Source organism: Ambystoma mexicanum, chromosome 4p, assembly GCF_040938575.1.
Source record: "Ambystoma mexicanum isolate Mex_15411 chromosome 4p, UKY_AmexF1_1, whole genome shotgun sequence".
Lineage (NCBI taxonomy): Eukaryota > Metazoa > Chordata > Amphibia > Caudata > Ambystomatidae > Ambystoma > Ambystoma mexicanum.
Genome location: NC_090927.1, coordinates 379,058,975 through 379,081,248, shown reverse-complemented (window position 1 = coordinate 379,081,248; position 22,274 = coordinate 379,058,975). Strand labels below are relative to the sequence as shown.

The 22,274-nt window shown below is 42.3% G+C and overlaps 1 long non-coding RNA gene across 1 annotated transcript in view; it reads right to left on the bottom strand.

Moving 5' to 3' along the window:
* Positions 1 to 330: 330 nt before the first annotated feature.
* Positions 331 to 22,274, bottom strand: part of LOC138453253 (uncharacterized) — a 98,195-nt gene continuing 76,251 nt past the window's right edge. Inside the window, exon 4 of the long non-coding RNA XR_011260384.1 lies at positions 331 to 1,224. This is a non-coding gene — a long non-coding RNA (uncharacterized lncRNA). The remainder of the gene's footprint in view (positions 1,225 to 22,274) is intronic.

Here is a 22,274-nt window from a genome sequence, read left to right as displayed (position 1 = left end):
CCTTACTGTATTCATGGCATAAGGGATAAGAGAGCAGACATAGCAACCCTTGTTGTATGCTTTTCCCCCACTTTCTTCATATGTTGGTACCACATGTTATTCCCCAGGTGAGTTGTGTTATCTAGATAGATATTTATCCCTTCACTATTTTCCTCCATCTCTTTTGTGTCTCCCAATATACCTATAGAAATCAAAAAGCCTGTCTTTACTTGCTTTTATAGTAGGGAGAACCATAGGGACTTTTCCTTCAGCGGAAGTACTAAGATGATAGAGACTGTGAAAGATGAGGAACAGAAAGACAACAAGAACAATCAGGCAAATGTATATTATACATAAAATTCTAGGCATCCATTTCTCGCGCCATCATACTGCTTGTTGAATTTGTTCATTCTCTATGATCAGGCCATTTTCTTCATTAATACATTTTAATACAATCATCAAATCCCTTTACATTTGCAACTGTAAAATGTGTTCATTTATGGCAATAAGGAGTCTTCTTATCACTGGAACACTTTTAGGATCTTGTAAAAAAGTGTAAATATTGACATCTCTTCTAACAAGAGCAGGGTAAGATTGAAGTATGAACACAAAGACAGCAACCACAAGCCGATGAGCGTCACTGTCGGGAGGTACCATGTGTTCTTATCTCTTTGAAGCAAATATTCTCCACGAAATGAATCTGGGTACTGATCTCTTTTCCAATTTCTGATCAATAACTGATGTTTAACTATAACTCTTAATGCATTATTCTCTGTGCCAAATATTTCTTAAAGTTCATTTCAAAATTCCTGGAATTCTCAGCAAGTCCTTTCACTTCCTGCTAAAATATCTATAACCAGTGTCTATTGAATTCCAGTCCAACTAAAGTACGTGTTAATCACTCATTGATTTATCGTCCTTCTTCTTAGTCATTGATAGAGTCTGCACACACGGAAATTCTTCTTCGTGTCTTGCTTCTGGATGAGCAACGGTGGGAGAGAAGGTCTTTCCCTTATAGATTTTCACATCACTCATGTGCCACCAAGCTCTTCTTCCTTGTATTTTAATAGCAGAAGTAGACACTTCTTTAACGCAGAAGTGACTATGCCGCTTCCTGTTAACATTTTTGATCAACACTAAGTCCCCAACAGATAACTTAGGTGGTGATAATAGTTTGCTTGGATTGTTTGCCGAATTATCTCCTTCTGTGTTCTTAGACCAACCCCCCCCGATGCTCGACTTGATCTGAAATGAAAGAAATACTAGAGGTCATACATGTCAAATAATCATGCATCTCATCACCTAAGATTTTTGCTATGCTCTGGGCATCACTCTTACTCCTAGACAGAGTTATAAGAGTTATTCTCATTCAAAGCCCTGTCACTAGTTCATTCGGGGTGAGGTGGGGATCTGATTCAGGCTGATTCCGAAGGATATATAAGGCTAGGGGTAGGCAATACAGCCACCCCTTTTCAAAGTCAATTTAATCTTGGCAATCCTTTACTTGTGGAGGTTCGCTTGCGGGTGATAAGCAGAAGGAAACTAGTGCTTTATGTTAAATATAAGCCCTGTCTGTTCAAATACCTCATTGACAAAATGGGGCCCATTATCGTATCTTAGCACCTCACACGCACCTAGCTGCGCATGTGGCATTAGGGTGTGTACACGGACCCACTATGATCCACCTAGAGAAGGGACACACCACCACTAATAGATACCTATATCCACTACATGTCTGCAGCATATATACATAGTCGATATGTAAATGCTGAAACGGACCGTTCGGTCGAGGTATTACACCTCTGATCGTTCTCAGTGTATGCCCAGCAGTAACCTTTTGACACACAATGCAATTTACCATAAATAGTGCAACGTGTTCCAGCAAATTAGGAATGAACCAGTCTTCTGCAGTACTAGCAGCAAGACTCTCTCTAGTTACATGCACAGAGTAATGCAGCTGTTCAAGCGTGACTTTCAATAAAGTTATTGGCATCACTGGATTTCCAGTGCTGTCCTGTTGCCTTAATGCTCCCATAGTAGGGGATAAAGAACACCCCTTCGTTTCCATAATTCTTGCTCTTCCTCTGGTGCACTTCCTTGAATATCTATTAATTGGGTTATTAACAACGTATTATACCCCTCTTGCACTAACATCGTTGCAACTGAATTTTCTTGAATACTCTCAGTATCTAAACTTGAAATATCTGGAGAATATGCAACCCTTTTGGCTCCTACGTCCGTGGCTTCGATACCTCAAGAGATAAAATCTGTTTACTTAGTATATGGTGCGCATTTAACGACTGCTATGGCTACTGGAAGTTGTAGTGCCTTGATGAGTCTTTCCAATAAGGATGCATGTTGCACTGGAGTGCTGTCTGCACCGAGGTAGCCCCTCCTTTTCCAATGTGTTAACCCTGCGTGTACGGTTGACATCATGTAGGCACAGTCACTGTACACGTCACTTCCTGCCCTTCATGTTTCTCAAGTGCGATAATAAGCGCCACTAATTCTGCTGCTTGCGCTAAATAATGAGACGGTAGCCTTGCACTTGCTACTACTTTCTAATTCTCCATTTAATCTATGTCTTACTACTGCGGCACCTGAATGCCTACCCCACAAGTCTGATACATTTTTGAAGAACCATCAATAAAAAGAATCTCCCCTCCTGTCAAAGCATTCTCATTCATACAGGGTATATCATCATAGAATTCAACATAATTAGCACAGTCATGCACATGAGCCCCTTCTTCTACTGGCTCAGTTATGAACGTGGCATGGTTCACTATTTTACATCTGATGACTTTAATCGCTGGCTTAGAAATTATTACCTCATTAGCTGAAGGGATGTCAATGTGCCCTTGGGTTTCTCTAAAATGGCAAATAGAACATGCTCCACGAAGAGGGTCATAGAGAAGCCCATGAGAATATTTGTGTACTTCTCAATTGTAAACACAGCAGCGGACAAAGATTGTTCGCAAGGGAAGTGTCCTTTCATAAATGGGTCTAAAATCCCACTATAATACGCCAAAGGTTTGTACCCCAATGTGGTTCTTTCTGTAAGCACTGCTGTCATGACTGTCCGATTTGTCCATGAAAACAAATAAAATTCCTCAGCATAATTGAGAATTCCTAATAGAGGGGCTGTGCAAACTGCTCTTTTCAACTCCTCAAATCTTTTCTCCATTTCTTCAGTCCATTCTAGTTTTATTTTACACACTTGTGCTTTCTTTAATGCTTGCAGAAGTGGCCTTGTGTACGTACTATAATCAAATACCCAGGCTCGAGCATAGTTCCACAAACCAAAAAACTGTTGTATTTGTCTCACTGTTTTGGGTTTTGAGGTTTTCAGAATTGCCTCAGCTTTCTCAGGTGTCACATTCTTTCCTTCATTCGAAATCAACTGACCTATATATCACACCTCTTCTTAGTAGTATTGCAACTTTTTCTTGTCTACTTTATATCCCTTGTCTGCTAGAATAGTCATTAATCGGATAGAGTCCTGTCTGCACTCATCGTCTGTGGTGCTGCAAATCAACTTGTCATCTACATATTGTATCACCAAACTTTTGAGATCAATATTGCCTAGATCCATCTGTAGAACTCTATTAAAGATCAATGGGGACTCACAGTACCCTTCAGGCAGCCTGGTATTTTTATGTCTTTTTTGATGAAATGTAAACAAAGTCAAGTCTTGTGAGTCCTTTTGCAACAAGATCGAGAAAACCACATTTTTCTAATCAATCACCGTGAAATATCAGGCTTCCACCGGGATACTACATAATATTGCCGCCGGATTAGGAACTAAAGGAATCTCTGCATCTTCAATCTGGTTAAGCGGTCTCATATCCTGAATAAATCTCCACGTCCCCCCTTTAGATTTTTTAAACGGATACACCCCGGTATTGCACAAGGATTCTGATGGCACCAGAATCCCCTGATTCATCACCACTGAAATAGTCTGAAATATACCTTCATCAGCTTCTCGACACATGTGGTACTGTTTTGCTCGAGGTAAAATCACACCTGGTTTAAGCTTTATTTTTACCTCTCCTATCCCATTCAATAAACCTACGTCATATGGGCCTGTGGTCCATAGGGCACGCTGCACCTTTTCAAGATCCTCCTGAGAAAATGCTGATCGTTACTGCATTATCGCCATTCTCTGTGGGACCTTCCTTTTCTCTATCCTTATCCAGTATATAATACTCATGAAGAACACTACTTCATCATCGCGTCGCTTTTCTCTGAACATATCATTATCAGTTATTTCAGTCAATCTATACCCTTCCTCAAGAGCTATCAGTGTTCTCCATGGTCTACCCTCATCGTCTATCCCTTCAAGCATTGAAATTTCCCTTTGTACTATGGTTGCTTCCAATTCTATAAGAATAGTCTGTCCACCCTCCTCATCCATAGGTATTTGTGGTCTAAATAAAAACTCATCAGGTATCCTCACAATCTTTCCTACCGGGATGGGCAACCATGTCAACAAAATGCTTACTCCATATAGAAACATTGCTGGATCTACTGGAATGCCTCACAGAGCCACTTGCCCTGTAAACGCCAGTATGAACTCACCCACGTTTAAATAGTGTATTCCTGGAGTGGAGCATACTATCCCTTGATCAGTAAATGAAATAGTCATTTTAAGTTTTGTCATTAAATCTCTTCCCAAAATATTAACCAGTGTATTTTGTGAATATAACAAAGGAATGGACATGTCACATTCTCCTATGGAGACTGGTAATTTATCAGTAAAAGGAACTTGACTCTTAGCTCGAGAGAACCCTTGCGCATTGATGGCAATACCTGACATTGGATATTTTCCTTCTTGTATACATGAATGAGTTGCTCCATTGTCTACAAGGAAAGAAAAGGATTTTCCTCCTATCATCACATCGACCCGTGGGTCCTCTTGGGGGTCTGGTGTCACAGATAGTACTGAACACATCAAGTCACCCTATGAGCTGTCCTATTGTGGATACAAGCTCATCTGCATCCCTGTGAAAGGATTTCCATCTACCACAGTGCCACCTCCTATACTGAGTGTCAATACTTGTCCTGTGTTTGCATATTGTAGTGTCTGCATAGGGGCCTGTTGCGACTGCCCTTGTGGTGGATTCATTTGTACTTGTCCCTGTTGTACTTGCAATGTTTGTCTCTGATAAGATGTGTGATCCTGGGAAAAGCCCTCTCTACTCTGTGTGCTGTATGGTGGAGGATAAGCTGTACCCCATCTGGAGAATTGGCAATTTTGTACATTTTCTTTGCTCTCACATACGAGTCCAATATGTCCTGTCATTCCAAAATTCCAACATACTGGGGGACTCCTCATATTACTTCCTCCTTGGTTATATGCTCCCTGAGCATTCTAGTTCTCATTCTGTGTACCTTGAAACTCACCTTGATTACCTTGAAATCTACTTCCTCTTGCTCTATAAACCATACCTCTGCCTTGTGGCTTAAACCTATATTCACCTTGGGCCATCGCACACAAATTATTTGCCTGTGATGCACCCATTGCTTCCTGCATTCCCAATCCTTCTCTGCTTGTCATTACCGCCCCTTCTATGGCAAATTTTGACAACTTCTTCTGAAATAACTTGGCTTCCTCGATCTTCTTATTCTCATCTTTCTTTTTGGTTTTTCTCTTGTTATAACCGACAATGGTGCACTATCATCACCTGTATCTCAGCCCATGGCTCTGCTTCCATCCCCACTTGGTTTTTCATCTGCCTCTGTACTGGCTCAGGCAACCCTTGACATAAGATAAGATAAAATAACGCCACTGTCTTTTCCCATGGCTCGTGAGTTTCAAGTTGCCATTTCTCCTGAATATCCTGAATGTAAGCCATAGGGTCTTCATCTTCCTTCATTTTACATGGCATAATTGTACCCATATCTGATGTATCAGGGTACTGTACCCTGAGAACCCTCCAAATGTCTGCTCTGCAATTATTAAATAGCACTCCATCATGCACTGTGTTTTGTGCAGTCACACTTGAATATCCTGCTCTCCTCCATATGTCATCAGCACCCTCCCCCAAGAATGGCTGCCAGGATACCTTTTATGTCCCCTATGGCCAGTGTATTTCCTTCTGTCATTTTCTATCATTTCTATATCCTATTCCCAGTGTCTGAAGTCAAACTAGGGAGTGAGCTTGCATTTTAAGTTATCTTTGTCCATCTGTGGCCATGGAATGTATTGTGTAATTGCTCCCCCTTTCGCCAATAAGGGGAACTGTGTAATCCATATCCCATTGTCAGATCCCACTATTAGTCTATCCCTTGCAGGGATAATCGTCCCTGTCTGTCTCCTAGTCAGTAATACTTACATATGGTGGTGACTCTCCCCTCTCACTATGTGATCATCCTCGGGGACACTCCGCATATGCTATGGGATCTGGTGTTCTATCGTTAGGTTGTTCCAGATCCAACCATCTCACTTCCTTAGCCATTTGCAATCTTCCATTAGGGGCGCACGCGATTCCTCCTTCTGCCCCAAGAGCGGACTCTCTTTCCTCGCCTGACATATCTAGTTAACAACTAGTGTGACTCTCATCCCCCACACCTTTGTCTAAGTGCAGTCTGCTCAAAGACAATGCTCTACATTCATCACTGAACCAGCTTCCCTCCTCACTTCACGATTGAGCTACTGGGGCTCAGTCCCCATTCCGTCGAGTTTCATACTTGCTACCTCTCCTTAACTGTTGACAGACCTTATTGATCCTTCCTCCTGTCTCGGGAGGATAGCTCAGTAGGCAACGTGCTCGCCTTGGAAGCAAGACGATACGGAGCACCACAGGTTCGATCCCTGGATCCGCGCTTAGAAACCCCTGGGTATTAAGTGCGTTATAAATAACCTATCATATCATGCTTTCCTTATCAAATCTTTCTTCTTCCACCACTATTCTAGATACTGCTGGTGTAACTTCCTTTATCAGAAGACTCTCTTCCACTCTGTCCCATTGTATTTCTGTGCTCTATCTCATTTGTTCTTTATGAATGAGACTGGCATTGAGACCTTGCTGTTTCCTTTTCCGTTCTATTTCTTCATCTACTTCCCTATGCTTTCTCGCATCCCTTCTAATTCTTTCTTCCTCTTGCCTTCTTACTTCTCCTTTCCTTACTCCTTTCCTTCTTAACTCTTCTTCCCTTCATATCTGTAATCTTTTGTCCCTTAGTTCTTGTGCTTCCTCCTCTTCTCTCTTTCTTTCCTTTCTGTCCCTTTGTTCTATCGTTCTCTGTCTATCGTCGTACTTTCTTTGTTCTTCTGCCCGTTCTATTTTCTCTTGCTCCTTCTGATACACTCTGCTCTCATCACTAACTGCTTTTCTTTTCTGCTCATCTTTTAATCTCTTCTCTCATTCTTTATCCTTCCTTTCCTGTCTGTCGTTATCTTCTGTTTTCCTAACTTCCTAGATACTTGTTCCATCTATCTTAAATAATATCTGTCCTCCCATCCATTCATTTTGTATGAGTGCTACCTCTTCAGCCTTATCCTTTTTCTCCTTTCCATCTCTTAATCTCCCTATTTCTGTTGACAAATTTGACCTCCCACTCTTTTCTTCCTTGTCTTGTATGACCTAGTAAATCTCTTCCTTTCTCTTTCTCTCCTCCGGACTATTGTCACTACTGTAAGTGTGGGTGTTCATATATCGGATTACTCTACCCCATCGCTGCTCTCAATTCCTTTAAAGGATAGACTCCTATCTCTTCCATAACAACATGTTTTGCCTCAGGCAGGGTAAGGGGAGCTCAGGGCTCAAAGCCTTCCACTTATACTGATTGAGCATCGACTCCTCAGGTGGCGGGACTTCTCTTTCCTCTTGATACATCTTCCAGAGGTCTAAAATCGCAAATCTTTTCTCTAATTTCTTCCCTCTGTATGCAGCGTGCAAGTATGTGTTCCTGTGTTGCAATACCGATTTTGACAATGATCCCCCATGTGGCCACAGCATGAACATTTTATCTGCCGTGCCCTTTACCCATTCCACAGTATGCAGTTTGAACTTGGGCATTTGCTTTTGCAGTGTCTTGCATAGGTGCATGAGAGCAGTATCCCCCATAATGACAAGTCTCAGTCAACTGTTGATACTTACCAGACTGTTAAATAAATGTTATACCTTGGATTAAATTACCACTTTTCAACATTTTTAAAACAACAAATATGAGCAAGCACCATCCATCGCTGCTAAATCCTCTTGTTTCAATGGCATCTATTTTCTTGATTGGCGCCAATCATTTTGCTACACTTTATCTTTACTCACTGTTACTTTTGCAATTCTTCACAATTTCTATCGCTTCCTCAATATTTTACTCAACAAACAACATTTAGACTAGTCAAACATTACACATTATAAACACTGTGATCACCTCTTCCCTCCCCTTTTTACTTTTTAGGGTTTGCGACATCATCTTACGTAGTCCTGACTGTACGTTTTATATTTCACTCTACCCCTGTTGGTGTTTAAAATGTCTCCTTCTAATTCTCTTGAATTAGGAACCTCTAGGTGGTCTCTCTTATCTCTACATTTATTTCCTGTTGCTCAATCCTGTCCCCTTTTTTGACAATCCCTTAGTCTACTCACCATTCGTTAATTGACTCGAGTCCTTCGCTCCTGTTCCAATTTCGACCACTTTGCGTTCCGTCCGCAGAGTGCCTGTGGAATCCAGGAGGGTATTATTTTAAAGGGGGACCTGCCCACTCTCTCGGTTCGTATTGCAAGTTTAATTCTATTTGGCTGCTCTCCACAGGAAACTCTGCGATCTTCCAGCTAATGGCAGAGGACGCCGGATCATCCGAAATACAAGAGCTGAACTAGGTTGGATTTATTTTTAACCATCCGTACCACTACCATGTGAGCTTATGGCCCTCTAGGAAAGTGCACTGCAATGGATGGGTTGACAGAATAAAGTCCAAATACCGAACCAACTCAGGAAGATGGCAAAGTACTGTTTTATTAACAATTATCTAAAACAGGGAGTTACAAGTAACATCAAGGGACGTACGCTTGATATCTCTCAGCAATATTTTCTCAAAACAAGGGTTATATATGGCAAAACACATCAGAGGTGACGTCATACTAATTGACCAATAATGAAAAACCTACTAAGGGTCGGGATAGGCTTAAGGGGAACATATAAGTGTACTATCTGTAGGAACTAGATTGTGTTTGGCTGCCCACTGTCAGGGGGACAATATATGCCTACCTCTAAAACATGTATTCTACTGAAACATTAGATATACGGTTCATTAGTGGTCTTCATACTATTATGTCCTTCATTATATGGACAACTACAATTGGTTGGCATGCTTGAGCCATGTTTGGAACATTCGGTTCACTTAGCAGCACATACACCCAGGCCCAGGTGCAGAGAAATGGGTGATGACACTACCTCTCCACCCAATGAGCCCAGCATCTCTCATCACCCAAGCCTTCTGCCATGAAGATTGTCTTTGAACTTGGCCTTGAAGAGTATCCTTGTCTTTAGAATACATCAAAGTATGAGCACTCATCAACATGTTCCGGGACTCCAAGTTCGTACTCTATTTCCATCCTTGGCCAACGTGACAGGAGACCATGATTGGTCCATTTTGCAGGTTTTAAAGGATCTCAATGAATAAAATTTGGAATGATTGGTGTTCTTTCTTTGCACCGCAACAAGGTATGATCCAGCCTTCGCGTGGAGACTCCTTTCCAGAATAGATAGCTGACCTTGGCTGCTTCAATCTTGACTCCAGGCCAGACAACCTCGTCATTTTGCTCCATGATTCAGCTTATTGTTGCTGCAACAATATTTTCCCTTTCCCCTTCATGGGTCCTGGCCTACTAAATTCATGATGCCAATGTCCAGCTTCTATGTTATGGTGGCTTCGCCTGTATTCTGTTCACTATCTATAGCCAGCTTCTTTGATTACTTAGTCTGCCTTGCATTTCAGCGTCTGTTCAATTGTTGAATGGTTGCTTCTCTGCAACACTTTGTGCATGTTTATAATCTTATTTTTCATATTTAAAAGTTCACTTGATTCTTTGACTTTGTCAGCAGTTTCTGTAGGATCCATACATCCTCTTCCGCCAGTATCCTGAGACGTTGTTCATACTCTCCTATGACGTCAGAGGCTTCTTTCTTTGCTCTTTTTTATATTCCTTCAGGGAGTTCCTCCCTCAGATTGTCGTCCCTTTCACGGATACATTCAATAGGGATTTCCCTATGTGTATCTTCTTTCAAATGTACGCTGCGGTATTGACACAATCTCTGGTGTCAAACAGGGCACGATCTCAGGCTTCCAACATATGGGAGGTTGGGTGGGTGGGGTTTCCTGCAGGGGCATTCAACTGCTCCTCTATACAACTCTCTCTACGCCCACCCAACCCCCACTCTTTTTACCCCCAATCACCGTACCCCCACACTCCACCCTGTACCACCACTCTCTCTACCCCCACCCACCCTACACCCACTCACTCTACCCCATGCACCATACCCCAACTCTCTCTTCCACCACTCACCCTACCAAGTCTCACTACCCCATCCATCAAGCAACCAGCTCTCTACCTCCACCCATCCTACCAACCCTTTCAACCCCCATCCTCCTTACCCTCACCACCGCAACCAACACACCCTACTTCCTCTCTCTACCCCCATTCACATGCCCTATCCCCTCTCTCTGTAGCCCCACCCACCCAATTCCCCTCTCTCTACCGCCACCGATCCTACCCCCTCTTTCCCTACTCAGCACTATCACCCCGCTCTTTAATCCTACCAACCACCCTACACCATTTATTCCCCTACATACCATACTCCATCCTACCTCCTCTATTCCCCCACCCACCCATATTGCCCCCTCTCCCGATTCCCCCTCGTCTTTCCTCTCACACACTTGCTTTATTTCTTACCCTCTCACTCTCACCCTTTCTCACTCATATTTCCTCTTCCTCATCATCGATGGCACCCTCTGTCAATGGCTTCCTCCCTTGCTCTAGTCCCCTTCTCATTCTATCGCACACCTGCACCCCTTATCACATCCCCCTTTGAAACTGTGCACGCTCCTCCTTGCACCTTTGAGGGTTATGACACTGCTTTGGGAGCTTGTGCCGCTCCACTATGGGTCACTTTCCCCCCAAGCTAAACGTTGCCAGGCCTCGGCTCTGGGTAAATGAATTAGGCATTAAATTCAGCAGTCTACAAAGGTTTCTCTCTCCAGACCTATCCTTCAATCTGATGTACTGCGGCAGCTGCGGGCTGCCTCTCACTAAGACGTGTTTGCCCCATCATGCCTCCTCTTCGAGATATAGAGTGTCAAGAGATCCGCAGTAACTGCCTCTCCTTTCAGCCGTCTCGTTCACAGGCGCACTTCAGCGCGCTCATAAAAGCTGCACAGAATGGCAAGGGCTGGACAAGGAATTTCCCATTAGCACTTATATTGCCATGCTCTGACAAACACTGATGCCAGCTTGACAGTCTGAATGCCACTCCATGCTGGCACTTGGAATGGTGGATGCCAAAAGGCAAGTAAACATGCTGTCCTTGATCTCCTCGTTAACTTGCCATCACTGCACCAGGGCATGGCTTGCTTCTCAATTCAAGAAGCATGGCAGCAGGAATTCAGAGCAAACAAGTAAACAAGTTCTTCTAGGAAGTCATTCCTGGAAGAACTCACACTGATAATCAGAATCTTGCACGCTTAGGCTTAAACAGCTAGGGAACGAAAAGAGTACGGTAATAACGTTATCTATACAGCACTTTCACAAAAGCAATGCACATACAAAATGTACATATAATGATTGTCACCTAATTATTTATTTATTTATTCATTACAAATTCTTGTATACCGCACCACATGCCCGTAGGCCTCAGGGTGTGCACATACAATGGACAGACCAAACAAAAGACTTAAAAACAACAACAAAAATACAGTGAAGGAGAGAAAGCAATCAAGTCATGGGAGTTAGCAGAGAAGAGGGAAAAGAGACTACTTAGTCAGGCGGCAAGTCAACGAGAAAGGTTTTCAACTTTCTTTTAAACTCAACCGGTGACAACGAGGCTCTGAGGCTGAGAAGCAGCAGATTCCAGGAAGTGGGACTTTGAACAATGAAACTGCGCCCTCCAGCCTTCACCAACTTGAATCTGGGTTGAACCAACTGACGTAGGTTTTGAGACCTACGAGTACGGGAAGGGGCATTTGGCTAAGTAATCTTTGTACCTTTTACAGAACTCAGAAGGGTAAAAGGCTGTGTTGGCCTTGTCAATATTCGAAGCTGCAGATCACAAACAGATTGCAGCAGCACAGGCTGAGCTCGCTGAACTATCTTACCTGTTTACTGGTATGTATCGTGACAAGTTTTAACATGGATGGGCCACTCGTAAAGTAAGAGCAATTCACGTTTAGCAAAATGAACAGTACCGTAGCAATGCATTCATATGATTAACATTCTAGTGTTGCTATGTGTTAGGGAGAATTCTCATTTATGGCTAATCTCCCTCACCTAGTGAGTCCCCCAGCAGCTTTGCTGGACTTCTGGAGTTTATTTGTTACCTCTTGGTAAGAGTGAGAGCTTTTGCCCCACTCTTACCTGTGTTTTACTATGTGTTTCTACCTGTTTTTGTGATTGTGGCCTCTGAAGTACACCACTTCAGCAGCCCCCTTCTTTTTGTGTGTCACACAGCACCTTCAATGCCGTGGCACAGGGTTGTCTTTGAGACTTCCCTCAACTCCATTTCTGAGGCGACTACCGTCCCCCAGAAAAGGGTAAAGTTACCATTAACTTTACTTAGTCAATCTACTACAGATCCAGTACACCCCATCTTCCATGGAGTACTGGAAAGGGTTAATTCGTATCCCTTTTTATCTGTACCTCCTAGAGCATTGTTTTGCTCTTTTAACATTTAGACTTGGCTGGTGGCAGTGGTATCTACCCTAACTTTTCAACCGCAATTATATTAGATAAACGTGGTACTGTTCTTGGCTATTATATTAGCCTCCAACATAAACCCGCTTTACCAAATCGTCTTTCTTTTGGCTCCAGTTGGGTTTATTCGCCATTTCTTTTTGTTACAGTCCTTCTTGTGTCTTACTTTGTGCGGCAAACTAGGTTCGCCTTCTTTGTTCACTGTCTTTAGGCAGGCTTCTGCTCAGAAGCCCTCCTCAAGGCGCCTGGGTGCCTAGGTGGGTTAAATGTGAGGGAGGGGTGTAGTCACCCTCTGCACAGGGTATCCTAGGAAACCCAAGTCACACTTTGTCATGATTGGCCAGGGTAGCTGTCCGGGCTGGACAACCCCCCTGCTGGGTGATTGACAGCCAGGCTGTGTGAATGGGGGTTTTTCACATAAAAGGCAGGTCTCTTGGGTTGGAAGTCAGAGAGTCGCCACTGGAACTACAAGGAACTGAAGAGAAGCAGAGCGAATGACAGCTGCTGCAACTACTCCATCCTGGTGAAGCCCTGCTGCAGTCCTGAGCTATCTTCCCTTCAACAACTTAGAGAAGATCCAGTCCGGAGTCTTCTTCCCTTGAGCTTGGTGGGGATAATCAGCTCATCTTCCACAGCCAGACGATCCTCTTCCTTGGTCGAAATCGCTGCACGCTGCTGTAGTGGTCCGGATAGCCATCTGAAGAGCCTCTCCTGTTTTTAAGGAGCACACCTTTTATTCCTCGTCACTGCTGCTGGCTTCATCCCTGTGTGGTGCAGACCCCCTTCAGACGTCCTCCTTCAAATACGAAGCTCCAGGAATCGTGGGTCTGCGGGAAACCAACAGGAACAACTTTCAGGGCACCAGCTGCACCATTGGAACAAGGTACTGTGTTCTACTTGACGAAACTGGGTGAATCCCTTTTCTTCATTTCCAAGGCTTGCCCTTGTCTTCCCTCCTTCTTATAACTTTTGCTTCCGAACATTGACAATATCGAAGTACTTTTGGCTATGTTGAATCGTGAACTGTCTGACTGTGTGATCTTCGGCAACAGGCCCCGGTGTCTTTCGACCCTGACTCCGGCCCTTTGACTTTTGAACTCCTGTCTCTGAGTGTTTCTTGATTCTGCCTGCCTAACCAAAATATTGCCTGTGATTGTTGCCTCCAACTCCCTCTGGGTATCTCAGGTGCTAAGTGTGTTTTTGCCCAAGTAGCACTTCATATCACAGATACGCGTTTATTTAGTAGACCGAACTGTCAAAAAGTGATTGCAATCATATTCACGGTAATGTGTTTTGTTCGTAACACTGGTTCATTCAAACACAGGGTACTTATCTTGAGACTTACTGCACAAAGTGAATTGGTTAGTTGTAGTATATTTAACGTGTGTTTTTTATTTAAGTTTAATGGAAGTGTTGTGTTTATAACGAATGGTTTAAAAATAAATGTACTTATATTTTTTACCTGAAACCTTGAGTCAGTGTTTGCTTGAGTCACAGCAATTGTGGTCCCTTTGTGTAATCTCTGCTACTGCTCATATACTCTTGAGATAAGCCTGGCTGCTCCACCACTGCTACCACTCTCACATAGTAGTACATGCTTGTACCAAAGGTAAAATTTGTATTGCCACCTGTAGTCTTAATTGTGTGTAGTGGTCCCTAAGGGCACTGCACAGGATACTGCCTATGCATGACAATTGCAAGCATCGTGTTTCCTCTGACAGTCTGGATTGCAGGAACTATTTTGCGGATTCGCAAACTGTTTTCCCACTCCTGTTCCTTTACTGTCATGAATGGGTCCCTAGTCACCCCTACTCCCTGTGACTCTCACCCCCCTGTTTTTTTATTGCAGAAGCATTCCATTTAAAGTGCTATACATGAAGAGCAATTTAACTAATCTGACTACGTATCTATTATGAGTATGTCGTTATCTTGCTGCGCCTCTTTTCGTTCACTCTTTAGTAACAATCCTCAGCTTGAAGTTGGCACAAACGGTTTGTCATGTTACGTCCGGTGAGGCCATTAAGGCGGAGTCAAGGTGTTTGTGCTGTCAGATCAGGTATGCAAAAGGCAAAATCTCCAATCAAAACTTTGCAAAGATTCTTTTTTCTTTTTTTTTTCACAAGGAAATTCGACATAGTTCACAAGAACAATGGAACGTTTCATTGATAAGTACTTGAAGGACAGACATTGGAAACAACATGAGACCAGCGGTTCTCATGGGATCTAATTCTTAAAAAAAGATATTTAGATTTTTTTGCAACAGTTCCGTGTTTACAATGTCTTCCCAAAGAGATTGAAGACCTATATCAGTTAACATATTTGTGACAAATTTAAACCCCAATATTGACTTGCTTCCTTTTGACCTTAGTACATCACAAATCACCTCTCTATAACCTAGTAATTCATTGGTGTTCCAAAGTTTTAGCCAATCTAAAAGTGGTTTCGGTATTAAATTGTACTTAACACCCCTAACACCCAATTCCAGGTGAAGTGGGGTCAGGGGAGCGCTGTTGGGAAGGCCCATGAGGCACTTGAGGATTTTCTTCTCTCTGAACAATTAGAATACCCCCAAATCTCAGCTCCAGACGAAGCTGCTGGAACAGCTTGGTACTTGCAGACTTCCAGAGTATAACATAAGGTCTTCCCTCTGAATTACACAGCAAAATCAACAACAGCCTCCTCCTCTTGGTAGAGATATGACCTTAGGTTTCAGAAGACAACTTTGAACTCCTATGTATATCTGGACATTTTCTAATATTGCATTATTTAAAATAGACTTAGGGGGTGGATTGTACAAAACGAGTCATGGTGCAGCATATCATAATTTTGGTTTTAGGGATATTTATAGACACTCATTTCTCCTTACATTTGACCGCAGAAAGATTGAATTGGTTTTGTGGGCCAGCTGGGGTCGGGGGGATGAAAAAGGCATTATCTGCGAATAACAAAAGGACCTAGAGAAAGGGCATCCATATGATATGATATGGCATTTATAACGCTCCTATACACAAGTGTTTCAAGGCACGATGTGGCAAGGGAGGGGATTCAGAGGGAAGACAGAGACAACAATCCTACTAGGCCAGTTGACATTGAGGTTGCGCAAGTGCATGGGGGGGAGTGTGGGGGTAAAGGGGAGGGGCAGAGCAGTACATAGGATAACAGTATAATAAACAAAGACAATAAACAAAAGTGCGGCCAGCTGGTGGCAAGTGCAGGGTAAGTGCAACATCAGGTGTTGCCGAGTGCTAGTAGGGACTGTAGGGATACAGAAGCAGTCCCCGAGTACATGGGTTAATGACAATAGCCAAATCGATAATGTATAAAAGGAACAGCAGAGGTTCCAAGACACATCTTTGTCTGACGCCCTTGTTGATACTAACCAGATTAGTGCACTCACCATTAACACCCCAACAGATCAAGGCATGCGTGTAAATTGCACATAAGCTATAAGGAATCCGAAGATGGATTAATTTCTGCCATAAAAGAAAATATTGAACTGTGTCAAAAGTTGTTTGGAGGTCAATAAAAGCTAAGTACATTGTTTGACCTTTTCAACATTTTTGCAGGATCCAAAATAATTTAAGGAATTGATCAATAGTTGATGTGCTTTTTGAAACCCTGCCTGAGCTTCTGATACAATATTCTGCTCAGTGACTCGCTCTTCCACTCTATAAAGGACAATTTTGGATTATATTTTTGCCAAACAATCTAACAATGATTTTTGGCAATAGTATGCTGGGATCCCTATAACTATGGATCCTCCACAACTGTTTGGGATGTTAAACACAGTGTTGATTTTATTAAAGGATTTATGTCAGGGAGGATAGTCAAACAACTGCGTAATTATGAAATAAATCTGCTGGACGATAATCCAGATCTGGGCCTTATTGTTATGTTGTGCAAACTGTGTTTTCTAGACTTCCCTGGTTGTGAGTAATATGGTGTTATGGGATAGCTCAAACACTTCATTGCACAAATCATAGGCTCAAGTGGGAATACATCTATCAGTCATCTTTATTCTTCAGCCTGTCCAATAATTATAAAGACTAACAGGGTTCTAACCAGTGCTGGCCACAAATGTTATTCATAAAAAAAAAAAAAACTATTTGGGTTGTGACTTTTTCTAACTTAGATCAGAACTCTCTTGAATGATTTTTTGTGATTGCTTAGTTAAGAGATTCCCAGAGAAGCAAGGAATAATCTACCTTCATCCTGGCAGTCAGATCTTCTTTCTTTTAAGTGTTACATAGTTGGGCTCTCTCTCCTTTAACTGATTTTAATTAATCAAGGATTGATTGTTTTGCTCTTTTACAATCACTATTGATCCATCCTTCTTTAAGAGTCACTTAGTTCTTTATAGAAGATGCAACTTTTCATACAAAGGATTGAATTGTGCACACCGCCTTGTGGTCAAAATGGAGCGGGCACATGCTTGAATTATTTCTAGAATAATCTAATAACGGTAATACATGTGGCTAGAGAGATGCTAAAGCAGATGATTTATTAATTGAGGACCATCTGCTCGATTTTGAATTGTTCTAATCTTCTACATCATCCCATCTTATATTCTCGAGAACAAGGTTTGAAATTAGAGGGCAAGGGTTGCTCTCCAAGCACTCAGACATTGTAAATTATTTGATCATTTTCCTGGACTTTAGATCAATTAATACATGATCAGTTAGGCTTTGTCTAGACAGGGTTTTATAAGTCGGATCTGGTGGGCAGTACTCCTTAAAACGCAAATCCATGCTCTAACTGCATAGGAGGAAATAAAGGCAGCTTCTGTTTTTGCTAAGGGATACCTATGATTGATTGCCTCATGAGTACATGCATGATCTGTGCTTTTGAAAAACTCGAAAATAATTGTATTCTTCTGATTTCTTGTTGGCTAACTGTGCCTAGTAACACGCTGAGCTATTGTCACGTTTTCCATTGTTTATAACTTATTTTCAGCCCCCTTGTGTTTTGCCTGGTGCGTTCTAGCCAGTTTGCGCTGGTTCGCGTAAGGATCGCGATGAGCGCAAACAACTACTATACACAAGGTTGATCAACTGTTCCTCGCAAATTCCCGTTGAAAATTCTAACTTTGGTTTTACCCTCTATCGTCTTCCTATTCTTTCGTGCTTGATACTGGGTGCCACTGTGGTCCGTGGGAGAAATGGGTCCATCCAGGAAAAATGGCATCTCCTCCAAAAGAGCTGACATTCCTTCTCGTTTCCTCACTTAGAATTTTGGAGTGGTGCAAAGTTCTAAAGCTATCACGGAAAACACACCACTCCTACCTGCCCCGAAACCAAAGGATTTTTTATTTTTTACATTTTTTTTTTTGGGGGAGCCCCCCCCAACACCTGTTTTTGTGGTAAAAACCACGTTTTCTTCACTAAACAAAAACCCCCAAAAAGTATATCATTAAAAAAAAAGAAATTCGATTCTTTGACCATTCGACCCTTTGGTTGTCGATCCTTTGACCAGACACCGTCCACAGAGGGATATTCGCCTATGGATAAGGGAGTAAGATGGTCGGATTCAAAATAACCTATGTCTATGGCATCAGCGCCACTGACACAGTCCCCGCCTTATGTAAGCAGGTTAAGATCATTGCCAGGTAGACGGCGATGTGGAAATATCACCCCGGCGGTAAATAGACAAATGATGAGAGATGAGGATGAGTTTGGGGCGTCACAATTTCCTTTGCTAGAGAAAGGAGGAACAACACCACAGTATATACCATGGCCTCAAATGGACAGAGATAATCTAAGTGTAAACTCACGGTTTTGACTTCTGGTTTTGGGAAATGGATACATGAGCTAGAAAAGTGAACAGAAGGAAATAAATTCGCTATAGGGGATATTAAAGTTCTTCTAATCACCATACTTGGTGAGAGAGCTGATGACGTATGTACACGGGCAGGCTACCCTGGTGTGACTACAGTCAACACTGCGCATGATGGACCACCATTTAACAATTGCAGAGCAGCAGTTTGGAAACCGCTACGAGTACAATATCCGGACATGACCGATATGGGAGCTATAATGACAAAAAAGATGAAAGAAGGAGAGCATCCTTTGCTTTACATTCAACATTTCCAAGATGCCTGGGCACTCGAAACCCGTGAATTTTGGGGGACATGTATACCTGTTTTGTATCATATATTATGCCACGTTCTGCTAGAGCAAGTGCAGAAGCAGCTAAACAAATGAGTGGGTATAAAAGCTAAACCGTGGTCAGAAATTCAGTTGACCATTGAACATTAATGCAGACTTCTGCAGGAAAAGAATCGCAAAAAAAATAATACTCGAAAAGGCGAGGAGGCAAAATTGGTTCAGAAAAAACTGTCCAAATACGCCATTGAAGGGGCAATGTTAACTAGCACAGACGGATCCAATTCACAAAAGATAACGAACATACCACAGGCGAATAACAAAAGGCAGTTAGATTAAAACAACAATGGATATGCTCCATGAGGAACTGGTTTCCAAGGAAGAGGTTGGCAAGGTAATCAAGGGAATTGGCAGAATAATAGGGGAGGTTTTCAAAGCAATCAAGGTGGGTTTCAAAATATGCAAAATGGGCAGATGGGAAAGCCACTGGCTATATGTTGGACGTGTGGAATGACAGGACATTTTTCTCGTACATGTCGAAGTCAAGGCATCATACAGAATGCTCAGTTTTCAAGAAGGGGGAAGTCAAATCCACCTGAATACTCACAGCAGAATGGAGATGGGTGTGCACCAAATCAAACAGTGCAGCAGCAAGCGCCGAGAGTGCTGCAAGGCTTGCAACCACAGCATATGACAGGTAACCAAGCGCAAAGACAATCGCAGAAATCCCCTATGCAACTTCAACAGAACACAAACACAGAACTACTAAAGACTCGTAGAATAGGAGGTGTCACTGTTGATGGAGGGAATCCATTCACAAGTGATGGAGTGAGACTGTAGAGACCTGCTGTGTTCAGTCCTATCTATAACGCTGAATCCTCATGAGGAACCGAGGATAGAAGTAAATATAGGCAGCAAAGCTTTTTAGTTCTTAGTGGACATGGGTGCAACGCGCTTGTGTATACTTGAGGGCACATTTTTAATGTCTGGCAATGCGATGAATACTCAGGGTTTGACAGGAGCAACGAGTCGAGTTCTTTTCACAGAAGAATTACCAGTCTCTATAGGAGAGTGAGATATGAAGGTGCCACGGCTTTATTCGAGGCAAACACATGTCAACATATTAGAATGAGATTTCATGACAAAATTGAATATGACCATTTCATTGACAGACAAAGGAATAGTATGCTCAACAGGAGGAATGCATTATTTAAACATGTGCGAAATGATCATGGTATTTGCAGTACAAAAAGCGCCTAGACCGATACTGCTTGACCCCAAAGTTTTTCATTATGGTATACATATTCTGTTAACATGGCTACCAGGTCTAGTAGGTAGAACCATGAGGATACCGAATGAGTTTCTATTTAGGCTTCAGATACCAATGGATGACGAGGAAGGTCAAATTTTTCCCTTAGACATTGAAGAAGCAATAGTCTGAGGAAACATGGCTTTACTTTATGCAAGTGATGATAAGGGTAGACGATGGAGCACAATAATTTCCATCGAGGAGGGCTGCAGAGTGACTGTTATCACTGATGAAGAATTGTTTGGAGATTGTTTATCTAATGATTTTGTGGTATTGGAGATGTGCATTACTTATTGGGTAAAGGCAATCAAGAGAGAAGTTCCACAGGGAATGATGTTAGCACAGAAGCGTCCTGAATATTTTGATGAAGATATGGCGAAAAGTGCCAGTTTCATTATGGACCACTGGCCTCTATGACGATGGCTTACTAAAAGGGGTTGGGGAAGTAAAGATGAAATTGAAACCAGTAGCAATTTTTCCCTCGAGCACGGAAGTATCCTGTGTCTCGAGAGGCAGATGAAGGAATTTTCTAAACAATTTCCGCCATGATGGACCAAGGTATCTTAGTGACATCAGCGTCACCATGTAATATGTCTGTTTATTATATCAAGAAATCTAAGGGGGGCTCGTGGCATTTAATAGAACATTTGAGACCAATAAACCAAATTGTAGAGGCTGAGTTCCCTCTAGTCCCAAACCCATCTACAATTCTATGTAATATACCTGTTGATGCACGATATTTCACAGTGATTGATTTAAAAAATTCATTTTTGTCAATCCCTTTGAACAAAGACTCACAAGATTTGACTTTGTTTACCTTCAGACAAGTTCACCTGAAAAGCAGGCAGCTGCCCCAGGGAGACTGTGAGTCCCCATCAATTTTCAATAGAGTCCTCCAGATGGACTTAAGCAATATTGCCTTAGAAAGCGTTGTGCTGCAATACGTAGATGACATTTTAGTTTGCAGCAGCACAGAGGAAGAGTGCAGACGCAATTTGGTTCAGCTGATGATTATACTTGCTGACAAAGGATATAAGGTTGACAAGGAAAAGTTACAATATTGTCAACAAGAAGTGTTGTACATAGGCCAATTGATTTCACATGTTACTCTGGTAATAGCTGAGGCCATTTTAAAAACAGCTAAAGTACACACGATAAAAAGATGCAGAGTTTTTTGTGACTATGTAATTATGTCGGGGCATGGGTTTTTGACTATAGCTCGTATACAATGTCTCTCTTACGTGCCTTAAAGAAAGCACAGGCAATGCAAGAAAAAATCGGGTGGGATAAGGCAATGGAAGAAGGGTTTGATGAATTGAAAAAAGCAATTTGCACAGCCCTAGTTCTAGGGATCCCCAATTATGCAGAGGAATTATTTTTATTCTTGCATACAGATGATACTGTTATGACAGCGGTACAAGCCCCTTGCATATTACAGTGGAATCTTAGACCCAGTGATGAGAGGTCATTTTCTGTGTGAACAAAGTTTGGCAGCTGCCGCATTCGCCATAGAGATGGCCACAAGCATAGTGATGGGATACTCTATGACCTTATTTGTTGAACATGCACTATTTGCCATTTTGGAAAAACTGAAAGGCATGTTGACTTCTCAAAGGGCTTCTGCCTATGAGGTAGTCATGTCGAATTCAGCAATTAAAATAGTTCGATGTAAGATAGTGAACCCAGCTATGTTTATAGCTGAGCCAATCATGGAAGGAGAGCCCATACACGATTGCGCAAACTATGTAGAGTTCTATGATGAAGTCCCTAGAGTAAAGAAGAATGTACTAGCAGAGGGAGAGATTGTTTTCATTGATGGGTCTTCGCGAAATGATCAAAATGATGGACAAAGATACAGGTGCCACTGTCAAATGGAGAATTTCGAGTGCTTGTTAGTTTTCGATTGCCATCTCATTATTCAGCGCAAGCTGCAGAATTATTGGCTTTGATACTCGCGATTGAAAATCACGCAGA